The sequence below is a fragment of the Sus scrofa genome, chromosome 13 (genome assembly GCF_054392235.1).
Source record: "Sus scrofa isolate SSC_HxYL_T2T_F1_AM1 chromosome 13, Sscrofa_HxYL_maternal_Yorkshire_Landrace_v2.0, whole genome shotgun sequence".
Lineage (NCBI taxonomy): Eukaryota > Metazoa > Chordata > Mammalia > Artiodactyla > Suidae > Sus > Sus scrofa.
This window is the reverse complement of record NC_139395.1, coordinates 122,408,531-122,422,949: the sequence shown is the minus strand read 5'-3', so window position 1 is coordinate 122,422,949 and position 14,419 is coordinate 122,408,531. Positions and strand designations below refer to the sequence as shown.

At 37.4% G+C, this 14,419-nt stretch overlaps 1 protein-coding gene across 2 annotated transcripts in view; it reads right to left on the bottom strand.

Moving 5' to 3' along the window:
• Positions 1-1,145: 1,145 nt before the first annotated feature.
• The window catches only part of EGFEM1 (EGF like and EMI domain containing 1), a 688,205-nt gene continuing 674,931 nt past the window's right edge, over positions 1,146-14,419 (bottom strand). Inside the window, exons 18-21 of one of the 2 annotated variants that reach the window (XR_014824261.1) lie at positions 9,334-9,468; positions 6,126-6,517; positions 5,811-5,864; positions 5,432-5,518 (exon numbers count right to left, since the gene is read on the bottom strand). The gene's annotated coding sequence lies outside the window, so the exon portion shown is untranslated. Of the gene's footprint in view, positions 3,093-5,431; positions 5,519-5,810; positions 5,865-6,125; positions 6,518-9,333; positions 9,469-14,419 lie in introns of those variants that run through there. The other variant, XR_014824260.1, reaches the window with a different exon arrangement.

Below are 14,419 nucleotides of genomic sequence, written 5' to 3'. Positions count from 1 at the left end.
TAAGACAAAAAAAAAAAAAAAAAAAAAGACAGACTGGTATATTACTAGCGTATATATGGGCAGTCAGGCCCCTAAATGTCCTTGCAAAAAATTCATGATTACACTCAGCCCTATGATGATATCACCCATATTCCTTCTTAAAGGTAACAGACACTTACCTGGAATTTATATCTACTAGAACCCACTGGGAAAATTGCTGTTTCTCCTTAACTGGAGAAGTTAAATGCAGTTCCTTTGGACCCACAGGTCTTCAAAAGACAACTCCATTCTTCTCTTGTAGCAATACAACCCTGCCTAGCTCAATCCTGAGACTTTTCCTTAGCCTACAGAGTTTTCCCTTTGCCTGCTTCTAGTGGGTCAGTGTTAAATTTAGCCTGCTCTGGTTTGACTAATACCTGTCAATTCCGTATTCTCTGAATAAAATTGCATTAATTTATATGAAAAGGAAAACCACACTTACCTCCATTCTTAAAACCAGACAACTAGGTGATCTGTCAGTTCTGACACAGACGGCATCATTTTTTTCCTATTCCAGAAAACATCAGAATGAAAAATGGTAAGAAAGTGGTAAGGATGATGTTGTAATAGAGATGACACCGAGTCTGCTCTAACAAAAGTGAAGACAGCTGAAGTTCCCTTGTGGTTCAATGGGTTAAGGATCCGGGGTTGTCACTGCTGTGGTTCTGGTTACAGCTGTGGCGTGGGTTGGATCCCTAGCCCAGGAACTTCCACCTGCTGCAGGTGCAGCCGAAAAAAGAAGGGCAGCTAATAAGCATTGGTGGTTACTTATTAGTAGTCCCTGGTGATTGATTGCCCCCATGGCTGAGACTGTTTCCTAGAACAAGTGCCCCAGAGAGAGGTATGGCTCAGAATGAAGAGTCAGACCAGCTGATGGGTTAATGTCTGTGCTCATCACCACCTCAAACTCTTACCTAGTAAATCTCCAGGAACCAGACCGAGCAGCTAAGGCAAGAGCTCGTGCCTTGACTGTACGAGAAGACAGGCAAGGGAAGGAAACCAAAGCCCAGGTAGACTTTGACGATTCCATATCTGTCCTGACATCAGTCATTTTAGCTCATGACTCAGTACTCATTTTGTAGTACTTTTCCTCACACTTCAAACTACTCACATATCCAAGTATTAAATGAATATTTAATAAATGTTTATTAAGCATTTGTTACATTCTGAACTCTATCCAATCTCTGCAGGTTCAACAATGAGCAGAATAATTTATGTCTTCACAGAGTTTACATTCTTAATGGGGAAATAGATGAAAGAAAGCAATTATAACAAAGTTTTCTAGTGTTACAGGGAGTAAGTGCCAGGTGCTGTTGGGACAAATAGCAAAAGGCACATAATCTCATCTGCAAGTAAGAGTACCCTGACTTCCTAGAAGACATGATAATTCAACTGCTGTCTGAGGGATGGCTGGAGTGAGTCAGGAAAAAGGATCAAGGTTAAGGAAGTGAGTTCTAGTCAAATGGATTGTCATATGCAAAGGCCTTAAGATGAGGGAGAGATGAAACATGCAAGATACCAAAAGAGATTATCTGTGTCTGGAGTCAAAAGTTCAGGATGAGAAGGGAAAGCATTAAGTAGAAACCAGAATATGGAAGACCTCTCAGCCATGCTAAGAATTTGGACTTTATTATACAGGCAGTAGGAAGCCATTGAAAAGTTTCATATGTGGTAAGATTAGATTTATATTTTAAGAGGACTGGGTGGTCATTACTGTAGAGGATAAGGAATCCCTTGACACCCACATTATCCTTTGTGCAGCTTATAGTGTCTCAGTTCAGGAGTGAGGGTACTCAGATAAATTTTTTTTTATCATTTTATTTATTTATTTATTTTGCCTTTTCTAGGGCCACACCTGCAGCATATGAAGGTTCCCCGGCTAGGGGTCTAATCGGATTTGTAGCTGCCAAGGTTTTGTCAGAGTCATGGCAACGTGGGATCTGAGCCACATCTGCAATCTACACCACAGCTCATGGCGACACTGGATCCTTACCCCACGGAGCAAGGTCAAGGATCGAACCTACAACCTCATGGTTCTTAGTCGGATTCATTAACCACTGAGCCATGATGGAAACTCCCCAGATAAATATTTATATTAATCTCCCACTCTCCAAACTTTTGCTAGTCAATATGCCAACTATATTTAGAACTTAAGGTCCTGCTCTATGTGAATTCTTGTCAAAACCAAGAAATCAAATTGGTGCAGAAAGTGAATATTCATAAATTTAACTGAGATAACAATGGAAGGTAGAGACATAATCAAAGTAATAAATTGGCAGTGATCTGAAGATTTGAGAGGTGTTTAGAACAGAGCATCAATAGGCCACTGTGATAGGTTTGATATAGAGGGGAGTTCAAGCAAGATGGAGGCAGAGAGTGAAGAATGATGTGAAATCGTCTCTTTGGGAGAAGTCTGTGGTGTTTCTACTGCTGTGATAGGAAAAAGGGAAAAGGACTCATTTGTGGTTAAATGGCGTATGGGGATCACGGGCTGTAAAGGATTATAAAATCTATTTGAGAAACATTGAACTTAAGGTGTAAGTGGGAGATTGAGGTGGAACTGTTTAGTAAGCAGGTAGATGTTTGAGTCTGAAGCTGAGGAAAGGGTTCTGGACTGAGGATAAAGCATTTCTAGCCTTTGTATTATAGATGGTGTGGCAGAGACTGCTAGTTGTCCACTGAAATCCTCTCCCTCTTCTCTCTGAGGATGTGCCCAACCAAAGTCCACATTTCCCAGCTTTCACTGTGGAGCCATCTCATCATTTGGCGTCAACTTCCAAGATGCAACTTCCATGTCATTGGTTTAAAGAATAGTCCCTACTCCTGAACATCCTTGTTTCTTTCCTCCTTCCTCAGATACCTGACCTAAACAGAAAGCCAGCTTCAAACAGCAGGCAACAATGATGCAGAAGAGTCAAGGATGCAGAGCAGCAAGACAAAAGAACCTGAGTCACTGGGTTGACAGTGTGGAACAAGGTTGCTGCCATCTTGGACCATGTGCACCTTCACTCTTGGAAGGAGATACACCTCATTCTTTAGGCCACTCTTCTTTTCATAGTAGCTTAGCCGTCACCCTAAAGAATAGAAATGATAATCCTATGAGAGTATATTAGATACACCAGGGAAAAGTACATAGAGTGAAAACAGAAAGACTCTAAGATAGGATCTTGAAGAACATCATTGAAAAGGTAGGTAGACAAGAATTCCAAAGAAGGAGGTAAGAAGGTGTAACATGAAATATAGGAGGAATCAAGGTTTGTGTCTCTGTATATAAGCTTAAGAGAGATTGTTTCAGGAAGAAGACAGTGGTTGCTAGTGTCAGATGATGGCTAAATATATCAACAAAATAAGGAACAGGGGGAAAGTGTTGAGAATTTAATGTCAAGTGAGCTACTGGTGACCACTGTAAGAGCAGATTTGGAGGAATGGTGATGTGAAGAGATGGCAGAGGGGTAAGAACATGGAGGTCACATGGGCAGCATTTTAAAGAAATTTGGTGTGGCAGAATGGACAGAGATGGTGTCAGAATTATAGATGGAAATAGGATCAGCATCTAATAGCTAACATTTTCTCAGTGCTTATGAGAGCCCAGGAAGTGTTTCAAACACTTTACACATGTTTTCCCACCCAATCCTTACAATAGCCCTATTAAGTTTGTTCTACTGTGTATATTTTATGGACAACTAAGGCACAAAGATGTCAAATAACTAAGCTTGGGGACACCATTAATCACCTTGTATGATAGCAGCTGGTCAGATAGCTTAGGGAAGTTATGTATGTTTGTTCCTTCTAAATAGATAACACTTGGAGACTTCTTACTATAACTATTTTTGCTGAATATAAGCTGAAATTTAAAGTTAGACTCAAGAAAATGTTTAACTCTGAAACAAAGCAAATCAGTTGCTCCACCCCAAACAAGGCTTGGGACCTCTCCTATTTGCCTCAGTCTCCGAGCCCTGATTAGTTAAGGAAGGATGCTTCCAGATGTTCTGCAGTGATAATAATCACCATTATCTTTTAGTCACCACATGAATTACAGAGTTGATTTGTGGGTCCATTTGGAACTGCTTGCCCTGAATGCCAACATTATGAAGCTTGTTGTTTGAAATAAGTACCAAAGAATCTAGGAAAACATAGGAGAAAGGATTTCTGGGGAGTGGTGAGGGCCCCACTGTTATTGTGAAGACTATTAATTTATTGTGGCATTTATCTGCACGGTTACGTGATTTCCTCCAAATTACATTCAGTCACTGAGATAAATATGCTGAAAGGGAGATGGTTGGAGTTCTCTAGGCTTGGGCTTCTGCCAGTAGATAATGGAAGAATAATAAGAAAAGTAGTAAGGATGTTAACAGAGTTGTTGAAATGATGGACCGTGAAACTTAAACTGTGTAGAAAAGGAAGATACAGTAGATTCATAAAAGCAAGCTTCTTTAATTTCTGTGTTAACTCTAGGAAATCCAGTGTCTAAAACAATGCAGGCTATCAAGAGTGTTCTCTTGATAAGTGTTTGCTAAGTGGCATAAAAATGAGATGAAAAACTGATGTATTGGAAATAATTAAGCAACAGTCAGAGAATAAGGGTTTTGGATCAAATCACTGTAGATTCTGTATTTACAATTTAAGAGCTAGACTGGTTTTAGGGAAAGAGTAAGGTCCCAGATTTATAACTCAGTGGTGAATGCATTGCACAGGAAAGGAAGTCACTGGAGATATGGTCAGCACTCTGCGAGTGAAGATTTTTTTGAGTTGAACACATATCTTCCCAGGCACTCAAAATGATAGCAGAACCTGTGGAAGAGGGGGGAATTGTAAACCCAGGTGCTGAGGGCATCAGTAAGTGAAAGGCAATGAATAGATCTGTAGACAGCAGCCTGTGAATGACAGAGAATGGTATACAAATCAAAGACAAAAATTCCAGCTAGCATCACTCAATAAAATAATAGTTAATGTGTTCCATTCACCTGGCTAAAGAGAGTAACAATGGATACTTTATAACCCGATTTACCCATTTTCATGGTCTAAAATGAAATATTGATTGCCTGTCAGGAAAATTATTACACTCTGTGCCATATGACATGAATCTTCCTTCTTTTTTTCATATGCCAAAATTGGATGAATCTATAATGGTATATTTAGTTGGTAGTAATGATCAATCAAAAAAAATCCCAGCCAGTTTATGAACGAGGGTATTGTCTAGCTTTGAGTTTCTTATATTTGTCTAATAATGTGTTCAGAAAATCTTATTATTTACTGTTCTTTCAGATAATAATTTTCTATTTATTCTTCATTTTTTTTGCACCATAATGCATAATTTGGGGCTATCTGAGTTGCCCCGTCTTTCATTTTTAGTTGTATATTGTTTACTTGATATAGTTTGAAATTAATCAAATTTACCAATACAAATATTTCCTTTTTAAGTGATCAATTATTTTTGTGATGATATTATGTATAATGCTAATTATTTTGTGGCATGTCTTACAACTAAAATTTATCCCAACTTTTTTTTTTTTTTGTCTTTTGTCTTTTTGTTGTTGTTGTTGCTATTTCTTGGGCCGCTCCCACGGCATATGGAGGTTCCCAGGCTAGGGGTCAAATCGGAGCTGTAGCCACCGGCCTACGCCAGAGCCACAGCAACGCGGGATCCGAGCCGCGTCTGCAACCTACACCACAGCTCACGGCAACGCCGGATCGTTAACCCACTGAGCAAGGGCAGGGACCCAACCCGCAACCTCATGGTTCCTAGTCGGATTCGTTAACCACTGCGCCACGACGGGAACTCCTATCCCAACTTTTTAATAATGTCTAGAAATAAATAAAGGTCATAGGCTCCTTCATTTGGACACCTGGAAGAGAAAATGGAAAATGGAGCCAATCATACCAATAATTTAAGTATATAAGTGACTTGGCTATTTTTTTCAAAAGTACTTCTACATCTGTGTTATCTACATATTTTTTTAATTTTTCTCATCTTCTCTTTCCATAGAGAGAAAGTGTCTGAATCAGAAACCAAAGAAAAAGTTTCTAATGCTTCAGTGAAGACAAAAGTTCCAATGTCTGTGTTATAAATGTCACAGCCAAAAAAATATTAGCAAAGGATCCTTTACCTTGATTCTCATCAGCTAGAATTTAGGGCTAGAATCCCACCAGTGAGTAGACCGTTTCAGAAAGCGTGTTTTCATGCTAAACTCTTGATTCCTTTGCCTTTGTGAAGCTGAAAGTCACCAGACACTGATAGCTTGTGCCACCATTCTCTACCCCTTTTCTTTTCACTATTTCAACTATGTTAGTCAAATGAGTTTCCATGGTCCCATCGTCAAAAGTTGTACAGGGCATGATGGCTTGTTTTGCTTGGCAAAATTCTCTAGAATGTGATTCATTGTCTGCAGGTGATTCATGGTTAGGAAATTAATTCTGAACCTGCCAGTGATTGCGGTTGATTAAAGTCCAGAAGTCCCTGCCGTCTATTCACTAGCACTCCTTGTCAACTGGAATATTTCTGTAATAAAAAAGAGCAGAAAGTAGACGTGCTTGATGCATGGCATTTACATGTGTGTTTGCATCTTCTGAAAGAGCTACTCAAGACTACACAGTTTTAACACTTGGCATGAAAATCATTCTAAAAGTGTCTGACTGAATGAATCACATTTTACAAATAAATATCTGTCAAATGGTGCAATTACTTCAGATCCAGTCATTAAGCAATAAAATAAAGCAGTAAATAGGATACATCTGCTGCAAAGTGCTATAGAAATATGAGTTTCCTTCTCAAGTTACTTGTCTTTTAATATTTTAGCCTAATTGGTGGAATGATTCACTAGAAACATCAACCATTCAATCTAATTATGGTACCAAAAAAGGAGGGAAAAGAACTTCCTAAACCAGTCAATAGGACAAGAAAAAAACACCCACTTGCACAAGAAAAGAAAGTAAAAAATAAGGATGGGACAGAAAACCTTGCTTTTATGTGCCACTAAGAGGCATGCTTTGAGATAAAGGTTAACACATCCTTTGAAAAGCAATAATAGCATCTCAAGGTTTCCTACCATTACAAAGCATCTGGTTGTGCACATGGACAGAAAAGTAAATTTAAGGAGATTGTTAACTTTTTGTCAACCAACTGAAATTCCTTTAAGTGTTTGTTTTTTAAAATATAAAGTAAATACATAAACATGGATGATATTAACCTCATCATTCTCTATCAATTTAAGTTTACTAGTTGCACAGTTTTTACCGAAAGGCCAGGCCAGGCAACATGCTTTGTAATTATGATTTTTTAACATATGAATAGACATAAAATATTGTCTTTTTTCCTCCAGTTGGCCTCCCTGCTATATGAGTAATTATAAAAAGGAACACAAGAAATAGGGAATGTATATCAGTTTGATATATATATATATATGTATATGTGTGTGTGTGTATATATATATATTTTGTTGTTGTTGTTGTTGCTATTTTTAGGACCGCACCCACGGCATATGGACGTTCCTAGGCTAGGGGTTGAGTTGGAGCTGTAGCCACCGGCCTCCACCACAGCCACAGAAATGCAGGATCTCAGCCACATCTGCGACCTACACCACAGCTCATGGCAACACAGGATCCTTAACCCACCGAGCGAGGCCAGGGATTGAACCTGCATCCTCATGGATCCTAGTCAGGTTCATTAACCATTGAGCCACAAAGGGAACTCCCAGTTTGATAAAATATTTAAAAGAAGTTTTTGTTGGCATTTGATTAAAAAAATACACTTTTGTTGTTGAAAGTTTCAGAAAAAATGAAGAGAAGAAATTGAAAATTATGTAATCCTTTCATTCAGGTAACTAATGTTTGTGCCCAGGTGTCTTACAATTTTTCTACATTTTTCACTGTATATTCCTAAGCTTTCACCTAAAGAAACCTCCTTGGTTTCTGTTTTTTCCTTTGTACCTCTGTTACTACCATAAAAGGGTCATGCTCAGACTAGCACACTGTTCTAAGGAGGATGAAAAACATGTGGGGCAGAGCTGTTCCAGCCAATTCACATACCAGTAGTGAGGTGAAAATGCATGAGTGATAATAAATTATTGTTATTTTGGATGGTTTATTATGCAGCAATAGCTAACAGGTGCAATGTGTGTGTATATTTGTGTGTGTATGTGAGAATATACATATGCATGTGTGTGTGTGTGTGTGTGTGTGTGTGTGTGTATTTAATAAAATCAAAAGCATAATGTCCTCTAGCCTGTTTTTTTCAGTTAATATATATTAACTGAATTAACATAGAATAACCACACTTGTCTAAGTATAAATAAGTAATTATTTCCATTTTTGTCTTACTGCTAGAGTGTGAGGTCTTTGAAAGCAGATATTACTATGTCAGTGCCCAGCCAGCATCCATCTAACAGTAAGAACTAAAGATATTATAAGAAAAATAATGTATATAGATGTATAACTAGGTCACTTTGCTGTCTAACATAAATTGACAGAACATTGTAAATCAACTACAATAAAAATTTTAATAAAAGAACTAAACAAGTATGTATGGACTGAGTTAAAATTTTCAAGGACACTATTTTAATGGGTGCAGTTTTTTCATTGTATATATGCATGTGTTGTGATATTTCTAACCAGTCCCCTATTTTTATTTTTGTTGAAGTTCTTTTGTCACATATATGATTATTTCCTTAGAAAAACATTCTTAGAAGTAGAATTTGGGGGCAAAAGTGTATAGAAAATACAGCTTATTTAAATAAAATCCTCTTTTTATCAGCATCTTTATAATCATAGTTTTGTAAACTTTTTTTTCCTTCTGAATTATTTGATTCATAATGTGGCCTTTCTAGATTAAGATAAAAAAAAATGGTCTCAGATCATGCTTTGTGCAAGGGAAGGTTAAAAGTATTTTTCCCCCTTTAAAAAATAAGCCGTAACCACTCCCTATTCTATTACTTTCTGTTTTCTGATTTTTAGACTTTCTTTCATGTCCAGTCAATAAAGGTCTATTGAGGTTCTACTGTGTGTAGGGCTCTTCTCTCATCAAACTTTAAAGGCTCTGCCCCTCCTCCACTTCACACTCAAGGGTATGACTACCTGGAGTGGCAGAGTACAGAGACTATTAAAAGCAGGTTGAAATTTCCAAAGATAGGACTTAACAAACCCAGGAAAGTGGTGATCTTATCTGCTTGGGGCACACTCCTATTGCCTCATTTGAGGAGATCTTTTTTTGCCGTTCAGTTTGGCCAGGCTTTAGAGCAAAGACCTGGATGCTGACCAGAGGGGCAGAGGACTTACTGGTGACCATAATGAGTGTGGGCACACTATTGCAGAGGAACTTACTCCTGCATAATTATACTGAGCATCGCCTTTCAAATGGTCCCTAATTGCATCTGAACCTCTTCCTTCTTCATCTGTAGGGGTCATTCTACAAGGCAGACTTCATGGCGAACAAAGACACTTGCTTTCTCACAGTACCTGTTCAAATACAATAGGCTTGTCAATCCATGGTAATGTTATTCCCCCCATTCTGCTAAGCACTATATTTATTATAAAACAATAAAAAATGGTAGACTGACAGTTTTTTGAGGACAGTCACTAGATGTTAACTATGCCCAATATATTTTAATTGATGTGTATTTCTATAGGTAAAAAACCCTTTTGTTAGCTGTTTTCTGAACTATACTGACTTCTATTTTAATGCTGATATTATGTTCACTTCAGGGCTGTAGCTAAGGAAATATAAGCAGAGAACTTAATCTTACCTTGAAATAGGTATATGTTTTGTAAAGATCAGAAAAAAGAAGAAAGGCGGGTTTCTTTTAGTGTCAAATCACTGTAATTTTGGCCCACTCCTAGTATCAGAATTGTCTTGAACCAATATGAATATAATCCTTTTTAATGGAATTGAAACATTTTCTCCAAGATCAGAATTTGATTCTGTACTTAGAATAAAAGCTAAAAGGATTTTGAACTATGCCCCACCCCCAATATGCACCCACAAAGGCCATGGCTTGTCACTCCTATATGAAGTGTTTTTAAGCAGCCTATTTCAAACCAAAATTACAGTTGGAAGTACCATATTTCAGTAAAGATTTTCCCATTTATCCACAAACTTCAATTTAATTTTTTAAAAAAGCCACTAGATTTTGAAACAAATTAGAAGGGGAAAATGAAAACTAATACTCTCTATTTATGTTGGAAAGATTGGAGACATGATTCAAAGCTTGTCCCCATCCCCTCCCCCACAAAAGACCAGATTTGTACATATATTCGAAATATGAATAATTGGGCAATTATTCAGATATTTGGCCTGAAATATTCAGACATACTACATAAAAGCATTTTGGTACCATTGGGCTTGAATTATTGAGGTAATTGGACCAATTCACTATATCATTTTGCCCCTGTATGTATGGCAGTACCTTAATTATAGTCTAATTTACAGGGTTTCTATTCCTCTACAGACACTTTAAGAATACTGGATTTCAAACCAGGAGACCTGAATTTGATTCTCTTTCATCCTTATTAGCCACATGACCTTGGACAGGCCACTTTCCTTCAAGAGGTCTGTTTCTTGATCTAGAACAAAGCTATGATCCATACCCTACACATCGCATAAAATGCTAAATAACATGACAGGAAGAGCTGCTATTTATCAGCCATACACCATTTCATTTAATTTTCTCAATAATTGCAATTGTGTAGAAGAATTGATGTTTAGAGAAATTAAGAACATTGCCAACATCATACAACTGGAACTGTACAGAGCACAGACTCAAACCTTAGACTTGGATTCTTATGTACATGTTATATAGTTTCTGTAATGAGACAAACTTCTACACATACATAAATGATTATTTTTCATATGATTCCAGTAAGTGCAATGAACTAGGCAACCTACAATGAGTTGAACCAACTTCCACATCGGTGGGTATTTACAATTCATGGATTTTTCACCTTTATTTTCAGAAATGATTCTAGGACACTTGAACAAATGGCTCTTAACGATGTCGCTGTTGGGGCTGTAACCATATGTTCATGAAGGACATGTGAAACCTGTTAGCTTTGGCACCATCATCAATAATAACTTTGCCATTTCCCTCAGCTTGGGAATCAATCCCTGAGGTTGGATTTGCTAACACCAGCATGAGGTCCCTTATCTAATCAGAGCTAGACCTAGCCATATTTCAGTGCATTTGACAAGGCATGATGTAATGGTCTTAGTTGAAAATGAGATATGCATTTGACATTTGAATATCACACAGTAATATGATTGTCAACTGAATTGCCGATAATAGGTTTAGTAAAAGCATAGTTTAAAATAGGGTAATGGTTTTATTCTAGAACTATTCTCCCCACCGGTCACCATGTTACTTACCCACGCGCATGAATATATGTGTTGATACACTTATATATTCACTTATCTGTGAAATAATAATGATATGCCTGTGAAAACAACCAGATTGTGTTGCTTTTAAATATGGAGAAGTCACTATTTTTCCACACTCAAGATTTTCCCACATACTGATGAAAAAATAAGAAATATTCTTGTTTGGATTCCAGTGGTGAGAATTTCTCCATATGTTCACCATCTCTTTACCCTTCAGATAGTTTGAAGGTAACAAAATAGTCCATTTCATCCTCAGTAAATTTCCACCAAACTTTCCTATCACGGATAAAGATTTTAGGTTAACAAACCAGAATCTGACACAAAATGTATGCAGAAGAGACTAATTACCATTTGCATAGCTTAAAAAGGAGTGTTTGCAATGAGTAAAGGGGATATTTGACCTTTTGAGAAATAATAGATAAAGTATAACACATAGCTTAAACTCCATGAAATGTAGAAATGCTACATATAGGCTAATTTTACATTAAACTATTGCTAGAAAAACTGCAAACGGAGGTCAGTCTTTGACAGATCTAAAAATACAACCATGTGGATCAAATTTTCCAGTCACAGCTTCATCTCTGTAGATTTTCTTTCATTTGTAAAAATCTTGCTGTTTCTGCAGAGGAACTGATTAGACTGTCCACTTTAGTGCTGAGCAATGTATTTTTGAAAATGAGCTTCAGCCTACAACAATGCAGTCTATTTGCTGTGTGTTTTTTTAATCTGTCCAAGACCAGCTTTTAGGCCTTACAGCTCAGATTTGACAATTTGCCTTCGGCATAAACTCTCTCTTAGTGGCAGCTCCTTGAATTTTCACATAAATAGTTTTCCAGTTGAGAACTGTATCTATACAGCCATGTCATTGGAGCATACATTTTAAGTCTCTTCTGATGATTAACGTACATTGCCATGTATTACTCTTACCAAGTTTTGCCTTCTACCTCAGTATTACAATAATATTACCCACGTCTACATCAACTTATAAACGAATGCTTCAGAACAATTGAGCTAGGAGAGGAAACAGTCACTGGAATATTTTACAAAAATGCCATTTTATCAAGGACTCAGTTTTTCCCTAGGATCTCATTCACATCTGAAAGGGCTTTGTTTTTCTAGGCCACTTGATTGGTTTAGCAACATAATGCTCTGATAATTCTAAGACACTATTGGCAAAATGTTTCAACTAAAATATCTCTTGTCCCAAATCATTAAACAATGAAATGCCCCAAATAAGTACAGTTTTCTAGATAATTGAAGCTTATTCCATTAAGTACCCAGCATTTAATGTTTAATATTTAAGTTTTGGTAGAAACTTTTCTCTCAAAATTCCTAACTCATCTAAAGGTCAAATGTAATAGATGCTAATTGTGATGTCTCCCTGGCTTATAATTTCCTTTCCCTATAGCCAAGGGCCCTAATATACAGGTTGGTCCCTTAGGGACCATTTTAATTTATATGAACCCTTTCTCTTGTACACAACTGACTGACACATTATTAGACACCTGACCTAAACTAAGTAACTAAAGTATTTATCCATGCTTTTCAAATAAAACTAAAGTATGTAGTTCCATTGTGGTGTAGAGGGTTAAGGATCCAACACTGCAGCGTGGGTACTATCCCTGGCCTGGGAACTTTTGCATGCCATGGGCCCAGCCAAGCAAACAAAAACCAAAAAAAAAAAAACCACTCAAAACCAAGGATGGTAGTTACAGGAGGTGATGCTAAGGTATTACTGGCAACTGTTTCATACAGTATAGAGGAAGCCAGTCTGTAGTAGAAGATGACACTGGGGGAGGCCAAGGAAAACAGAAAGACAAGATAAGAAGAGGGGCTCCTGGAAACAGCATCTGCTTTGTTTACTTATCTCTGAAGCTTAATTGTACCTTTGTCTTTCCTGAGGTTAGAAAAGTAGCCTTCTGATAAGTTTCCCTTATTGTGGAAACTGGTTCCATTTGAATTTCTGGCACTCGAAACCAACCATGATATTACATGTTAATAGGTTAATATGTTAATAAATAATATCATGATAATAATATCATGTTAGCATGATAATACATGTTAGTATTATCTACATCTGATTCAGGAAAACCTCTGAACTCCATTGCAGACTAGATTAGGTGATTTTTATGTGAACCTCAGTCAGTGTAATTTTACAAAGCAATGGAATATTTTTTTTTGCAGTTTTTTTTAAATTTCTTTTTTCATATTTTTTATTACTCAAATGAATTTATCACATCTGTAGTTGTATAATGATCATAACAATCTAATTTCACAGGATTTCCATCCCACAGTCCAGGCACATCCCCCCACCCCCAAACTGTCTCCTCCAGAGACCATAAGTTTTTCAATGTCTGTGAGTCAGCATCTGTTCTGCAAAGAGGTTCCATCTGTCCTTTTTTCAGATTCCACATGTCAGTGAAAGCATTGGATGTTGGTGTCTCATTGTATGGCTGACTTCACTTAGCATGATAGTTTCTAGGTCCATCCATGTTGCTAAAAATGCTGGTATTTTGTTCTTTTTGATGGCTGAGTAATATTCCATTGTGTATATGTACCACCTCTTCTTGATCCACTCCTCTGTCGATGGACATTTAGGTTGTTTCCATGTTTTGGCTATTGTAAATAGTGCTGCAATGAACATTGGAGTACATGTGTCTTTGCGAGTCATGGTTTTCTCTGGATAGATGCCCAGGAGTGGGATTACCGGATCAAATAGTAGTTCTATGTTTAGTTTTCTGAGGAATCTCCATACTGCTTTCCACAGTGGTTGCACCAATTGACAATCCCACCAACAGTGTACTAGGGTTCCTTTTTCTCCACACCCTCTCCAGCACTATTGTTTGTAGACTTTTGGATGATGGCCATTCTGGCTGGTGTAAGGTGGTACCTCATCGTGGTTTTGATTTGCATTTCTCTAATAATGAGTGATGCTGAACATCTTTTCATGTGTTTCTTGGCCATCTGTATGTCTTCTTTGGAGAATTATCTGTTTAGATCTTCTGCCCATTTTTGGATGGGGTTGTTTGTTTTTTT